This window comes from Phyllobates terribilis, unplaced genomic scaffold (genome assembly GCF_046119375.1).
Source record: "Phyllobates terribilis strain yellow unplaced genomic scaffold, ASM4611937v1 Scaffold_13__5_contigs__length_258822181, whole genome shotgun sequence".
Taxonomy (NCBI): domain Eukaryota; kingdom Metazoa; phylum Chordata; class Amphibia; order Anura; family Dendrobatidae; genus Phyllobates; species Phyllobates terribilis.
The window spans coordinates 44,990,912-45,005,344 of record NW_027362773.1 but is presented as its reverse complement, the minus strand read 5'-3'; the positions used below and the strand labels follow the sequence as shown (position 1 = coordinate 45,005,344).

General features: G+C 43.8%; 1 protein-coding gene across 7 annotated transcripts in view; it reads right to left on the bottom strand.

Annotated features, from left to right (window-relative positions):
- METTL15 (methyltransferase 15, mitochondrial 12S rRNA N4-cytidine) overlaps positions 1-14,433 on the bottom strand; it is a 410,148-nt gene that overhangs the window by 383,666 nt on the left and 12,049 nt on the right. For 4 of the 7 annotated variants that reach the window (XM_073658075.1, XM_073658073.1, XM_073658074.1 and 1 more), the window contains one exon: positions 13,050-13,220. The exons of the other annotated variants lie outside the window; for them this stretch is intronic. The gene's annotated coding sequence lies outside the window, so the exon portion shown is untranslated. The remainder of the gene's footprint in view (positions 1-13,049; positions 13,221-14,433) is intronic. 7 annotated transcript variants of the gene reach the window in all.

The window sequence follows — 14,433 nt, the reverse complement described above, 5'->3', positions numbered from 1 at the left end:
CTCAGATTGCATAGAAAATACCTACTCACAGATTCCTTTTTAGACTCTTAAATCTGTCATACTGCATCTCAATCCAGAGAAATTATTTCCCACAGGCATGTCAAGCTCATTCCTTATTGTGCATCTGCAAAGATTCATCCTCATTTGAAGTTTTTGTTTAGTTTCCTCCAGGGCGCCTTGTACACTGTATCATCTCCAATGAGACGAAATCCCAATCTGCGCATGCGCTGCCACCAGCACCATTTTCCCGAAAACTGAAAATAATCAATCTGCGCATGCGCCGTTACCAGCATCATTTTATTGAAACTCATCAAGAGATCAATCTGCGCAAGTGCTGGCCCGCAGCTTGAACACCACGGGATTTAAATACAGAAGAAGATAGACTGCAGAGGGGCCTTGGCAGAGCCAAAGACCCTACCCACAGTCCCGCCCAGATGAACGGAGACCAAAACTTTTAATGATGATTTTATGAAAACCAGCCTGCGGATTTCTTCAATGAACATATGTATTACATCAGTATACCAGCGCCATTACGGAAATGCCTTTAGTTTAATATGTATAACCCTGATGACAACAGATGCTCTTTAAAACTTCCTCTGGGAACTCCGAAATATGTGCTGACAGCGAGAGGCTCGTCTTGCAGAAAAACAGGAGACCCATTGACAACTAAGGATAACTTATCTGGAGATTAAACTGCAAAGTAGGAACTATTAGCTACTGCGCCACATTGTATATACCACCCCCAGATCTCAATTTATAGCTCAAACACCAAACTTCCTCTCATTAACAGAGCTAGCAAACAGCATTCTTCCAGCCTCACCTCTTACTCCTACTGACTGCAGCAAACCAATTACTCAAGTTCATTATTCTGTATTCTCCGTTCTGCAGACTTTCCATTACGAGGCCACCCCAAGACCAACACCCCAGGGACCACTAGCAGGTGTGTGAATGCACATACACCAAAGCACATACATGTAACAGTTGTATGCACATACATCACATGCCACAAATACTGTCGTCCCTAACACATCACAAACAGATCCAGACCAAATGAGATGACTTGTAAGAGGATGTGCAGAATTAGAAAAAATAACTTATTTTTCCAAAAAGATCTTGCCACAAGTATCCATGGGTTGTGTCTGGAATTGTCGCTCAGCTTTATTAAAGTGAAAGGGTTAGGGTGCAAACTTTGGCACTGTTTTGGAAACTGAGCAGCTATTTTTTCTAAATTATGGACAATCCCTTAATGCCAATAATAACCCAGAATCACCTTTTTAACTCACTGTATTAAAGGGGTTGTCCACTACTGGACAACCTCTGCTTAATCAATTCACGGCACAATATAGACTTACGTCCTGCAGTGGCACCATTACAATGTGACCGCTGCAGCCAATCAACAGCAGCTCATCAATATTCAGAGCAGACAACCACTCTGACGAAATACTAAAGGCTGCAGTGGTAATGTGACACAAAGTCATATCACCCACAAGGAACGACACCGCTGCGGAAGGGGAGAACACTTGTTTTTAATCTCTATGGCACCCTGAATTTATTAAGCAGGGGTCGTCCATTAGTGGACAACTCCTTTAATGGCATGATGCCGCAGGGTCTAGGAAGTGCATGAAACGAGCTGGATGATGACAGACGCAGAAGTGAAACCTATCTTGGTCCAGCAGGCTCGGTGGACCAGAGCTGCAAGAAATATTGTGCTTGACTCTTGTCTTAGCCATAGAAATAGGATTATATGTCCATAAGGAAAATACAGTCATGGCCGAAATTGTTGGCAGCCTTGAAATTGTTTCAAAAAATGAAGTATTTCTCCCAGAAAATGATTGCAATTACACTTTCTTTGTTATACACGTTTACATGGGTTGTAACATATAAGGCCTCATTCAGATGTCAGAGATTTTTATCAAAAGCAAAAAAAAAAAAAAAAAAAAAAAAGGCCTGCGCTTCATTAGTGTTTTTGATCAGATTTTCATCAGTATCAGTTTTTATGATCAGCTATTCTTGTATGCAAAGACAAAAAAAAACAAAAAACTGATGGAGGATTGTGGAGCTTCTATCAATTAGTCCATGAAAAACAGGTAGCACATTGATGGTATCCAATTGATTTACAATTTCCTCACAGACTCACTTGCACTGAAGAGTTTGATCTATGACTCGGATCAAAATCGAACCTGTCTCCGTGTTTTGGGGAGGACCACTTGAGCTGCAAAAATACACCATGTGAACATCCCCATACAGTACTGCTCACCATTATTGGCACCACTTCATTTTTTCATAGGGTGTACAATATCTTCAGAAATAAATGGAAATGTACCAAAGTTATATCCTTAGGATTTTTTAATTAGTGGTCCAAAGTAATACAGTAATAAAACATTGTATTTCAACTTCCATGTTACAATTTCAAATAAAAACAGCATGTGCAACAATAAAGACACCCCTAATTAATACTTAGTTGCACACCCTTTGGCATTGATGACAACTTCCAAACGTTTCTTGTAGCCATCTATAAGCTTCTTGCAGCTGGAATTTTCTCCCACTCTTCCTCTGCAGTTAGTTTAAGCTCTTGAATGTTTGCAGGGTTCTTTTTCACAATGGCAGATTTCAGCTCACCCCAAAGATTTCAATGGGATTGAGGTCAGGACTCATTGCTGGCCATTTTAAAACAGTCTATATTTTATTTTTCAACCACTCCTGTGTACTTCTGGAAGTGTGCTTTGCGTCATGGTCTTGCTGGAGGAACCAGGATCTTCAACTCAAACCAAGTTTTCTTACACCGGTTAGGACATTTCGCACTAAAATCTCTTGATAATTTTCTGTTTCATGATTCCTGTGATACAGTCAAGGCCTCCAGTACCAGATGCAGCAAAGCAACCCCACAGCATTACGCAAGTCAGGATTGCTGTTGCCTTCTACAGTTTGACCACTCGTGACCGCTATTGTTCACTTTAATAATTGTGCTGCAGTTTCACTCCTTTCCACTGGTGGCTGTTGTGTTCTGCAACTGCCGTTTACCAAGATGGTGGGTTCTGAATCTATGGAATCCATCTTGTTTCCAGTTTGGGCCTACTTAAAGCCACATGGACCTCTCACTCATTGCTTGAGTACTGTGTCTAGCTATTAGCTTAGTTTCAGTCTCTAGCTCCTGAACATTATTCTACCGCTTGCTGTTCCTGCTTGTGCTCCTTCGGTGACTGGTTTCCAGCAGAACTACACCACTATCGTAACAGGATAGTCAAGCCTCATTATGGATGCCGCCGAGGGAGGAAAATTGGATGTGCGTGTAACGAAGATGAACTGTTTGCTTACCAACATCTATGCAGATATGCAAACACTAAAAATAAAATACACGACATTTGAAAATCACACAACTCATAAATTCACATTTTTTGACAAGTTACACAGGATCTACAGAATATTGTGCAAGATCTAAGCAATAAGATTGCACTGCAGTCTGAGCAAATCCTTCAATTACAAAATCAACATATTGCTCTGGACCCTCCACCCACCCTTCCACTCCCACCTTTCAGGTTTGGTGGAGAATGTGACAAATTTGGTGCACACCCTGCTCACTTCCATACTGACAGATCAAAAGTATAGTGTATCATTATGCTACTGACACATAAAGCATTGGCCTGAGCTAGCCCCATGATTGAAACTCATGATGATCGACTTAATGATCTGGAGTCTTTCCTAGCAGCCATGAGCCAGGTGTTTGATGACCCTAATCGTTGTGTAACAGCTTCAGCTACAATGATGGTACTACATCAGGTAAACGCTGTTTTGCAAAATTATCTTTAAAAGGGTTTGTCCAATACTATTGATAATGCCTCAATGTATTTTTATGGTGAAAAGTATCTTTGTAAATACCTTGTGCTGCTGTTTCTGCCTGTGAGCGGCACTATAGCTGGCCACTCACAGGCATCACGTGACCCCCCCGTTGATGTCACGTCAAGTGAGGCATGACATCAGTGGCACGGTCTCCTCGGTGGCTGCTGAGTTGTGGGCGAGGTTACCCCACGTGTCAGCATCCACCATGCGCTTTCCCGATGAATGAGAGGGAAAGTGCGCTGTGGATGCTGGGTGTGACACGCGGGGTAACCCCGCCCACATCCCAGGATCCACCGTGACAAGAAAAATGGCGACAAACTCCCTCCTCATCGGCCATATGATTGTCCAGTAATACCTTTTGGAAGCATTTACCCACTGGCTTAGCAGGAATTAAAAACACAAGGAATACATTGATGAAAATTTAGCTAAAGGGTTTATTCGTCCATCTTCATCACCAGCAGGTGCACCTATATTTTTTGCTAAAAAGAAAGACGGCTCCTTGAGACCCTGCATTTATTACACAGAATTGAATAAAATTACTGAAAAGAATTGTTACCCTCTGCTTTTGATCCCTGAATTGCTGGACAGAGTTAGTCATTGAAAAGTTATTCACAAAACTGGATCTTCGAAGAGCGTACAACTTGGTTCGTGTTAGACCAGGTGATGAATGGAAAACGGCATTCAGATCATGTTATGGACACTATGAGTACTTAGTCATGTAGTTTGGACTGTGCAATGCTCCTGCAACGTTTCAGTAATTCGTTAATGACATTTTCAGAGACTTGCTTGATCAATTTGCAGTCATTTATCTGAATGATAATAATCTTTTCTAATTCTGAAGAAAAGCATCAGAATCATGTGAAAACTGTGCTAGAGTGCAGGGCTGTGGAGTCAGAGTCGTGGAGTCCGAGTCCATTTTGGTGGAGTCGGTATAAAATGGACCAACTCCGACTCCTAAAATATATAACAAATTGGGTACAGTAGTTCAATGCAGTTTGTGGGCAATATTTTTCATAAGAATTTGGGAAAGTTATGAAATGTCCTATAAATGTCTGTCCTATTCCTGATCTAAGGGTCTAGACTTTTAGCTAAGATTAATCTGTGCTACAGTAAATTTATCACTTAAACATGAGCCATGTATGAGGGAGTTGGAGTCGTGGAGTCGGCGTCATGGAAATTGAGGAGTCTGAGATTTGGCTTACCGACTCCATAGCCCTGCTAGAGTGTCTAAGAAACCACCATCTTTATATTAAGCTGGAGAAATGCGAGTTCCATCAAACAGAGATCCAGTTCTTGGGCTATATAATCTCTACTCAAGGATTGCAAATGGACTCTAGCTTGAATCTTGCTATAATTGAGTGGCCAACGCCAAAAAAGGTGAAATAAGTCCAATGATTTGTGGGCTGTCAATTTTTTACAGTCATTTCATTGAGAATTTTTCAGGTATAATTGCACCAATCAACGAATTAACAAAGAAAAGCATATAGTTTGTTTGGTCTCCTCAAGCACAAAAGACGTAGTTACTTACCGGTAAAGGGATTTCTCAGAGCCCATGACGGCACCACGGAGAGAGGGGATCCGCCCTTCAAGGACAGGAAACCTACAGATAAAAAGGGCGGCACCTCTCTCCCGCATCGGCTGTTTACAGAGCACAGAGAGGACCCCCAGGTTAGTAACACAAAATTTTAAATTTTTAAGTTTACTAGGCACACCTCGTGACTACATATAAGTAACAAATAAGTGTGCACACCCATGCGTGAAGGGAGGGAATATACGGGTGCCATCATGGGCTCTGAGAAATCCTGTTACCGGTAAGTAACTAAGTCTTTCTCCTTCCCCCATGACGGCACCACGGAGAGAATTGCAGAAAAATGTCATTTAGGGAGGGACCACCACTTCCAGAACCCTTCTACCAAAAGTAAGGTCTGAAGAAGAGGTTAGATCTAGCCGGTAGTGTTTAAAGAATGTAGAGGGGGAAGACCAGGTTGCAGCTCTACATATCTGTTTTACTGAAGCACCGGCTTTCTCCGCCCAGGAGTCTGCTACTGCCCTAGTCAAGTGAGCCTTTAGATTCTTCGGGGCAGTTTCCCCGCTTGACGAGTATGCCAGGAAGATAGCATCTCTTATCCGTCTTGCCAGTTTGCCCTTGGAAGCTTTTTGTCCCTTCCGAGGTCCCTGGAAGCACACAAAGAGACCTATCCTTCCTACACTCCCGTGTGGTCTCTAAGCATTTGATAATGCATCTTCTGGCGTCTAAGGTGTGTAGGTCTTTTTCCCCCGTTTTTAGGACTAGGGCAAAAGGAAGGGAGGGTGACCTCCTGCGATCTATGAAAGTGTGATCCCACCTTAGGAAGGTATGCTGGGTCAGTCCTAAGGGTCACCCTGGCCTCTAGGATTTGCGTAAAGGGGGGCCCTGCTGATAGTGCTTGTATGTCGCTAACTCTTCGTGCCAATGTGAGAGCTACTAAGAGTGACATCTTAAGAGATAGGGTTTTTAGAGATGCATCCGCTAAAGGTTCGAAGAGATGTTTGGTTAGGGCTGTAAGGACTAAGTTTAAGTCCCAAGGAGGAGTATTCTGGGAGGGGATGGGCCTAGACCTGGATGATGCCTTGATGAATCTAGATATACACCTATTTCTGGTCAGGTCACAGTTGTATAGGGCTCCTAATGCCGCAACTTGAACCTTTAGTGTGCTTGTGGCCAGACCTCGCTCTAACCCCCTTTGTAGGAACTCTAAGATGGAAGTAATGGGGACCTCCTCTTGTACCTGAATATGAAAGGATTTTTTTGCAGGTTTTACCGTAAAGTCTGGTGGTTATGGGTTTCCTACTCTGTAGTAGAGTGGAGATCAAATTCGAGGAAAAACCTCTATCCCTTAAGAGCGCCCTCTCAAAATCCAGGCTGTCAAGTGTAGATTTGCTACCTGAGGATGGAGGACCGGTCCCTGGAAAAGGAGATCCGGAATTTCCAGAAGAACCCAGGGGTCGGAGGTGGACATTATTCTCAGCCAGGAAAACCAGGGCCTTTGGCCAGAGGGGGGCTATCAAAATTACGTTTGCCCTGTCTTCCCTGACTTTCCTCAGAAATGCCGGAATCAGAGTGATCGGGGGAAAGGCATAGGATAGCTGGTGGTTCCATGGGATTGAAAATGCATCTAATGCTGTTGGGTTCCCCTTGGGGTTTATTGAGCAGAATATGTCCACTTTTTTGCTCTGCCAGTTGGCGAATAGGTCTATGGAAGGGTATCCCCACATTTCCTTGAGTTAGTTGAACACTAACTGATTCAGCTCCCATTCGTCCTGTCTCAGCTGGGTTCGGCTCAGGAAGTCTGCTGTGAGATTTTCTGTTCCTTTTATGTGGAGTGCAGACAGAGACCCCAAATTGTTCTCAGCTAACTGGAGGATGGATTTTGTTACTTGTAGTAAAGAATGGGACCAGGTATCCCCCTGGTGATTTAAGTATGCTACTACTACCCTGTTGTCCGAGAGCACTCTTACATGGTGTCCCTGTAGAGTGTTTAGAAATTTTGAGAGGGCGAATTTTACTGCTAGAAGTTCCTTCATATTGGAGGATACGCCTTTTAAGTCCTTTGTCCAGACCCCTTGAGCCATTTAGGTGAGCCCCCCACCCCCTGAGACTTGCATCTGTAGTTAGGACCTGCAACACTGAGATCTTCCATGGAATGCTTCGGGTTAAACTGTCCACCTCCACCCACCCTCTTAGGAAAAGTATGGTTTTTGATGACAAAGTTAGCTGACCTTCTAAGTGCCCTTTTAGCGATTTTTCTGCCCCCAAGATTTCCCATTGTAAGTCCCTGGTATGTACTTGAGCGCAACGGACCCCCGGAATACAGACAGTCATGGAACCTAGAAGGGATATTGCTTTTCGCAAAGTCATAGAGGGGTGGTCCTTTACTTGAGATATCCGAGCTATCATTTTCTGAATTTTCCCTGCCGGGAGACGGCACTCCTGATATCTCGAATCTAATAAGATGCCTAGATACTCTTGTACTTGGTCCGGCTCCAACTTTGACTTTTTTTAGGTTCAGAAGCCAGCCTAAATTAGTCAAGGAATCCATGACCCTTGCTAGTTGGTCCTTGCAATGATTGAAAGAGTTGCCTATTATCAGCAAATCATCCAGGTACGGGGTAATCAGAATGTTTTGCTCTAGTGTGGGGGACGCCCCCCCCCCCCCCCAGGACGCTATTCTTTCCCAGGCTGGGCGGTGGGCGCAATGAGTTCAGCGATCCCGCGTTCAAACGCGACACTCCCAGAGATGCACCGCGGCACGTTCGCCACCGCGCGCCCGGATCGCCAACAACCCAGTGGTGCACCGCGGCTTCCATCAGGGGGAGGCGACCAGTCACGCCAACTCCCCAGTGGTGCACCGCAGCGGAGATCGAGGTGCGCGCTTCTGCGAAATGAGCCCCGGAAGCCCAGGCCTACTCACTGCCCTGGTCACCCGACGCCATTGGAGAACGCAGCGGCTCCAGCCTTCATCTGCGCCACGTCTCCCTGCCACCCTGGAGGCCCACTGAACTCAGCAGTGGCGCTTCAGGACACCGCACCAGCCGATGTAGGGAATCCCCGATACCTACCTACCTTCCTTCCTCTTTCTTTCTTTCTTGGTCCCAGTCAAGGACAGGAAACCAACTGATGGGGTAGAGAGGTACCGCCCTTTTTATCTGTTGGTTTTCTGTCCTTGAAGGGCAGATCCCCTCTCTCCGTGGTGCTGTCATGGGGGAAGGAGAAATGCTTTTTCTTGCCTAAAGACGAAGATCACCACAGCTCCTATACGGATTAATCTCAATCCTGAAGATACCTTTAGGCTATGTGCCCACGATGCAGAAATGCTCAGGATTTTTTTCCTGAGCGTTTCTGCATCTCCCTGGCAGAAAAAACGCATGTGGATTGTACATGCGTTTTTCCTGCCAGGGACAAGCGTAAGTGAAGCGTTCTTCACATGCATTTCCACATGCGGGTTGTCAAGCGCTTTCCAAGCGATTTTAGCATCATTTGGAAAGTGCTTGACAACTTGGTCACACTATATAAATCCATGCAAACGGCATGGATTTATATAGTGTGACCGTAAAGAATGTTTAAAAAAAAAAAAAAATCTTACTTACCTTCCGATGGCCCCCGGAGTCTTGCTTCGCTCCGTCCTGGCTGCCGGCAGCTCGCGGTACACTCCACTGAAGGACCTGCCGTCACATGACTAGGACTTCAGCAAAGGTCCTTCAGTCCACCGTGATCTGCCGGCAAGGGAGGACAAGCGCAGCAGGGGCCATCAAAAGGTAAATAGAATAAAAAATCAATATCAATCTTTTTTTCACAGGTTCTATGGTACCCAGGTCCGGAGGAGAGTCTCCTCTCCTCCACACCCAGGTACCATCCGCACATTGAAACGTTTGGATGCCGCATGTACAGATTCAGTGATGAGGAATACATGCATTCCAATGAAAGTCAATGGCGGCGAAAACGCAGCGCTTCCGCAAAATAATTGGTAGTGCTGCGTTTTTTTCCGCAATGATAACCCGCAGCGGAAATTTCCGCAGCATGTGCACAGCACATACAGATTATCATTGGGGAACATGGCAGGCCTTCTACCATGCGTTTAAGCGTTTCTGCAGCGGAATTGCCGCTGCGGAAACGCTTAAAAAAACGCATCGTGGGCACACAGCCTTATTGTAGAAGCGGATGCTTCAGACCGTGCAGTAGGGGCCATTCTATCACAAAGAACAGGAACAAAAGATTTGCTACATTCTTGTGCTTATTTTTCCAGAAGTTTGACCGTGTCAGAGAAGAATTATGATGATGGGAACAAAGAGCTCTTAGCTATCACTGCTGCTTTCAAGGAATGGAGACATCATCTAGAAGGAGTAGCTTAACAAATTGTTCTGACCATCTAACCTTGAATTTATCACGTCTGCCAAATGTTTGTCCCCCCGCCAGGCTCAATGGAGTCTCTTTCTTAACCAATTCAACTTTGTTATCCCTTACAGACCTGGCTCGGTAAGGTTGATGCTTTATATAGGATCTTCTCCAAAGATCCTTCTACAGCAGCACCACCAACAACTATTCTGCCTGAGTCCAACTTCCTGGGGGTGATCCATAACAAAGACTTACAGGAAGATATATGAGAGGCATACGAGACAGAACATTCTTCTGCATCCACCAGATGATATATGTCTTACCTTTCACAATAACGTATGGACTCATAATCATTGCATCTATGTTCCAGAAACTGTGAGACTTAAATATTAAAACTAATCCATGACTCCAAGTGAGCAAGACACAAAGGAATTTAAAAAACACAAGAATTTGTCTTGTTTCTTTTGGTGGCCCTATTGTCAAAAAGATGTTAAACAATATGTATTTTCCTGTAACAACTGTGCTATGTGTTGAGCGATACCTTCCGATATCGGGAAATATCGGATCGGACTGATACCCAAAAAATATCGGATATTGCCGATTCCGATACCGGAAACCAATGCAAGTCAATGGGACACAAATATCGGAATAAAAATAAAACCTTTCTATCCTTGTAGGTTAATTCTACATGAAGGAAAACAACTAAGAATAATGTAGAATGTATTACATGAAAAGCAGGCAATTCAGCAGCGGCATACACCTGTACCTGACAATTAAGAACAGAAAGAATAGAGCATCACACATAGATTAGATAGATAGAAACATGTCAGTCACATATATAAGAAGTACAGTGACAGTGTTGCTTACTGTACTTTTCATTTAGTGTTAAAGGATTTATTAAAAAAAATAATAATGTTTTCATGCACAGTCTCTTTAAAAAAGCCAACAAGAAAGAAGGAATTCTGCTGCGTTAGTGAAGCGCTAGAACAACTAGACAGTGGATAAGGTTATAACACACAAACCTTTTATTGTTTAGTACGCTCTCTAACGCCACGACGCGTTTCGATAGCAGACGCTATCTTCCTCTACCTGAGGAAGATAGCGTCTGCTATCGAAACGCGTCGTGGCGTTAGAGAGCGTACTAAACAATAAAAGGTGTGTGTGTTATAACCTAATCCACTGTCTAGTTGTTCTAGCGCTTCACTAACACCGCAGAATTCCTTCTTTCTTGATTGCTAATCTCCCTTGTGGAGAGCGGTGGAAGCTGCTCTGTTTACAACTAGCCTACTACAGGACCTGCCGTGATGTCATTGTGGAATGCCCACTTCGGTCACACGGTCCTGGTCATGTGACCGCTGAAGCAGACAGAAGCTCCCTACAACAGTTCCTGCTTAGTTGTGATCATCTTACAGACTCCCACCTGGAAGCGTTTTCCCTTGTTGTGCGGGGCTCCTTTGCACAACAGGACCAGGTGAGTGGTCACAACATCTCCCCCTTCATTCCCCCCCCCCCCCAACCTCAGGCTCTTCACCATTAGCGCTCCTACTGTTTTTGTTTTCCATCTTTAAAAAAGCCGGCCGGCAATTCAGCAGCGGCATACACCTGTACCCGACAATTTAGAATAGAGCATCACACATAGATTAGATAGATAGAAACATGTCAGTCACATATATAATAAGTAGAGTGATTGTGTTGATTACTGTACTTGTCATTTAGTGTTAAAATAAAGGATATATTAAAAAAAAAAAAAAAAAAATATTGGCGTGGGGTTCCCCGTAATTTTAGTCTCTAGTGGAGGTTAAGCAGATGGCTGGGGCAGATGTTTGAAGCCTGGGAAGGGGGTAAAATCCTCGAAGCTTCCCAGGCATTCTATGGATGCACCATTTCTGGGGCGGCTGACGGCTGGTGTTTCTAGCCTGGGAGCGGGCCAATATTCATGGCACCCTTCCTGGGCTATTAATATCAGCCCCCAGCTGTCTGCCTAGCCTTTGCTAGCTATTAAAATAGGGGGGACCCCACGTCATTTTTTTGGGGGTCCCCCATTTTAATAGCTAGTAAAGGCTAGGTTTTCAGCTGGGGGCTGATATTAGTAGCCTGGGAAGCTCCGTGGGTATTACCCCCTTCCCAGGCTTCAAACATCTGCCCCAGCCGTCTGCTTAACCTCCGCTAGAGACTAAAATTACGGGGAACCCCACGCCAATTTTTTTCTTTAATAAATCCTTTATTTTAACACTAAATGACAAGCACAGTAATCAACACTATCACTGTACTTCTTATATATGTGACTGACATGTATCTAATCTATGTGTGATGCTCTATTCTTTCTATTCTAAATTGTCGGGTACCGATGCTGAATTGCCGGCCAGCTTTTTTAAAGAGACGGTGCATGAAAACACTAATATTTTTTAATAAATCCTTTACACTAAATGACAAGTACAGTAAGCTGAGCGCTGCCATCTAGCTTGTCATCCTTCAGAGACGCTGCAGAGCGCAGGCATTATGGGAACTTCCGATTCCGGTATTCGATATTCTAAAAGTATCAGAACTCCGATACTGAAATATCGGGTATCGACCGATATTCGCGGTATCGAAATGCTCAACACTACTCCTCGCACATCACCAATGTGATTATTGCAGCCTCTGAAAAATTCCAACGCGCCTTGGGGCTCTATATCTATGGACTTTATGGAACTACCAGTCTTAATCGGGAAGAGTTCAATCCTAGTATTGGTGGACCAACTCAACAAAGCAGCACATTTTGTCCCCTGCACCGGTTTACTGCTAAAGAGACTGCTGATCTTGTAATTCAAAATGTGTTTTGTCTTCATGTGGTTCCAGACGAAGTAGTCTATGATCCTGGAACACAATTTACATTGAGATTCTGGAAGAATTTTTGTGCAGCACTGGACATTGATGTCAGCTTATGTTCTGCATTCCATCCCCAATCTAATTGTCAAACTGAACGCACAAACCGAACCCTTAGAGCAATATCTCAGATGCTACATTTGTCATCTCCAGGATGACTGGGTTGATTGGCTTCCTATGGTAGAATTTTCATACAATTCTCAAAATGCTTCGACCAAACAAACACCATTCTTTGCAAATTCTGGGTACCATCCAAGTATCCTTCCTAATTTTCCCAGAGAAATGCCTATCACTGCTGTCACCGACAGAATACAATCCCTGCAACCAAATCTGGAAATATTAAAATACACTTTAAGAATTGCCCAAGAGAAATATAAGGAAGCAGCAGATAAATCTCGCAGACCTTCTCCAAACTTCCAAATGGGTGATGAGGTATGGCTTTCCGTCAAGAATTTGAAACTCCATATATACTCACCAAAACTGGGTCAAAAATGTAATGGTACTTTTAAAATAATCGGACGTTAGCCCAGCAGCTTTTTGCCTTCAAATTCCCAGAACAATGAAGATACATCCAGTGTCCATGTCTCCTTACTAAAGCTATTTGCTCCAAATCCTTTTCCAGGGCGTCGAATGCCTCCTCCTGATCCTATTAAAATAGATGGGCAAGAACATTACATAGTTGAAAAGGTCCTGGATTCCAGAATATTCAGAAGCAAATTGCAGTACTTAATAAAGTGCCAAGGGTACGACCCTGAAGATAACTCCTGAGTACCTGTAGAAAATCTCAGTGCTCTTTGACTGCTTAAAGAAATACCCATATAAACCAAGCAAAGCATCGTTCGGAGACCGAATTTGAAAGGGGTTGTAATGTCATGATTTATGTTGCCTTCTACAGTTTGACCACTAGTGGCTATTGTTCACTTTAGTAATTGTGCTGCAGTTTAACTCCTTAGACTGGAGGCTGCTGTTGTGTTCTTGGTAAAGGGCAGTTGCAGATGTTGGATTCTGAATCTATGGAATCCATCTTGCTTCCTGCTTGGGTCTACTTAAAGCCACATGGACCTGTCACTAATTGCTTGAGCATTGTGTCTAGCCATTAGCCTAATTTCAGTCTCAAGCTCCTGAACATTCTTACCCAGACTGTTCTAATTCATCTACGGATTGTTTTTTACAACTCCTTGCTAACTTCAAGAACCTCTACTATCACTTGCTGTTCCTGTTTGTTCTCCTTCGGCCACTGGTTTCCAGCAGTACTACGGCAGTATCGTAAGAGGATCCCCCACCATGCTTAACTGTTGGTAAGGTTTTCTTTTCCTTATAAGTTTCATTGCGCCATCTGTAAACAAACTTTTGCTTTGCATTGCAAAAAAGCTCTATTTCTTGCTTCATCTGTCCACAGAAGGACTCTGGTTTGCCAAGGTACTCTTTGGCAAAGATCAGTTGTTCCTTTTTATGTCTTTTCTTCAGTAATGGTTTCTTCCTTGACCTTGGCCCATAAAGCTCGGCTTGGTTTAATGTGTGGTGTATGGTACTTGAAACAACGACCCCAGACTGTTCCAGGTTGGACTTCAGGTCTTTGGATGTTTGACATGGTCTTTTTTTTTTTTTACACCACCATTCGCACCAAGCTTTGAAGATATCTCTTGTCCATTTTCCTCTTTCGCCCAAGTCCATCCAGGGAGGTTCTTTACAGTTCCATGCTTGGTAAACTTCTTAATAACATTGTGCACTGTTGAAACTGGGATACCAAGGTCTTTGGAGATGGCCTTATACCCTTTGGAAGTCTTGTGTTTGCTAATAATAGCAGTTCTGATGTCCCCAGACAGCTCCTTTGTCTTCACCATTGTGACAAAGGAACA